This window comes from Petaurus breviceps, unplaced genomic scaffold, assembly GCF_028583685.1.
Source record: "Petaurus breviceps papuanus isolate PSGF00001 unplaced genomic scaffold, PetGlider_PUasm1.0 171, whole genome shotgun sequence".
In the NCBI taxonomy this organism is placed as follows: Eukaryota; Metazoa; Chordata; class Mammalia; order Diprotodontia; family Petauridae; genus Petaurus; species Petaurus breviceps.
Genome location: NW_027185754.1, coordinates 14,653,806 through 14,655,767, shown reverse-complemented (window position 1 = coordinate 14,655,767; position 1,962 = coordinate 14,653,806). Strand labels below are relative to the sequence as shown.

General features: G+C 41.8%; 1 protein-coding gene across 4 annotated transcripts in view; it reads right to left on the bottom strand.

Annotated features, from left to right (window-relative positions):
• The window catches only part of URI1 (URI1 prefoldin like chaperone), a 133,652-nt gene that overhangs the window by 70,329 nt on the left and 61,361 nt on the right, over positions 1 to 1,962 (bottom strand). The window contains exon 4 of one of the 4 annotated variants that reach the window (XR_011167294.1): positions 1,513 to 1,527. The exons of the other annotated variants lie outside the window; for them this stretch is intronic. The gene's annotated coding sequence lies outside the window, so the exon portion shown is untranslated. Of the gene's footprint in view, positions 1 to 1,512; positions 1,528 to 1,962 lie in introns of those variants that run through there. 4 annotated transcript variants of the gene reach the window in all.

Below are 1,962 nucleotides of genomic sequence, written 5' to 3'. Positions count from 1 at the left end.
TCTCTCTCTCTCTCTCTCTCTCTCTCTCTCTCTCTCTCTCTCTCTTTGTCTCTCTCTCTCTCCTTGGACTCCAGATGAAGTTCTGGAAGTAGAAAGACAGACAGAAAAAGAGAAAGGGGAGAAAAGGGGTCACTTCATTGATCAAAGACAGGCAGGTTTCAAAGCTGCACTTTGGAATAGGACTAACACTTAACCCTTTCCTGGGTGACAGAAAGAACTGTGCAATATCATTGGGAATATCGATCCAGCTAATTTAATTCATTCTGGTTACTATTTGGCACTAAGATAAATTGGGAAAATGCATAGATCTGAAAAAGACATGCCTCAGAGATGAAACTTTGAGTTCTCCAGTATGGGGAAGAGGGGACTAGGTGCCACTGGATCTTTTCCAGAGCCCCACTCACGCTGATTGGCAGATTCAAAGCTCTCACTTTCAAAGAAATTCTAAAGGAGTGGATACAGAAGTGATTAAAAGGTCAAAAAGAAAAAAACCACTAAGATTCTCCTCCTTGTAGTCCTACCTCTGATGAGGCTAGGTCTATGGTGTCTTCTCACTGTGGTCCAGCTCTGACTAGATTGGGGCCATGCTGAAAAGTTAGAAGCCCTACGATTTTCTTCCTTGCAGTCCCAGCTCTTCCCAGGCTAGGGCTACAGTGCCTTCTCCCTGTCATCCTCACTCTGACCAAGCAAAGGATACAGTGAAAAGTTAGAAGAAAAGTAGGGAATTTGAGTTAACCTCCTCCATCTGGTGAAAGGAACAAGGGGGGAGGCATAGCAGCTGCATCAGGGCCCCACTGGTAGCCCTAGGCCCCTCGGTACCCTGAGGCCCACTCCTCTAAGTAAGAAGATGAACCTCTTCTCTCAAAATCCCAAGTCCTAAGAATTCAGGGACATACCTGTATGGAGTTGCAATAAGCAATAAAAGTTTACCATGATTTACATACATAAGAGATTTCATTTCTCAGTAAGCCAAGTACTTGGATTAGAGGTGGTCTGACTCTGAATTCTACTTTGGGCCCTAGGGTTTCTCTTTGAAGAGGGAAAAAGTAAAAGATTCATGCAATGCACAAGCTATATCAATTATAGAACAGGTAACTTTCCTACACAGAATGAAATGATAATCTTAAAAGAAACAATGTTATTACTTAATTCTACACAGAATGTTGATAGTATTAAAAGAAACAATGCTATTACAGAATTATTTAAATAGAATTCAACAGACTTAACTCCTAGCACAATCAACTGGAGAATAAAGTTCTAGCATTGGCTGGGACATAAGCAATTTCTTAAGGCAGTTAATTAGCCATTTAACATTTACACTTCCATTGGCACTATTCAGTCAGACAACTGAGCTTGGCTTTCTTTTGGGTGGCCTCTCTCTCCAATGTTTCTCCTGCCATCAGCCGCTGCCACCCCAGGAAAACTGCAGCCACCAGCATTTAAAGACCTTCTGGGACCTTTCGACCTTTTAGGATTCACAAGGTCAATGTTCCAAATATGTCTGACTCAAAGTGGTTGCTCTATCACCTATTTAGGGAAGGAAACACAAAACAGAAGGAAAGACTATCAATCAGCAGAAGCCCAGCTATTTAGTTAACTCACACTTCACATGAGGGGTGGCCCCTACCAACATTATGTTGAGGTGGAGAAAGACCACTATATCTTATCAGCTGAAAGCCTGCATCCAAAATAGGATGAGCTAGGGACTGTTCCTTCTTTTAATTCGAGTAGCACCCTTGCATCATCAGTTCTTCTAGCTCAGCACCCAGTTAGGGTGCTCTCAGCAATATCGTACATGATCAAAAGTTGCCCCCCCCAGAACTTTTCCCATAGTCCACCTTAATGGGATTTGCTTTGCCAAAAACAAAAATATTCCCTGACTACAATAAGCTTACATTCTAATGGAGAAGACAACTAGATAGATAGATAGATAGATAGATAGATAGATAGATAGATAGATAG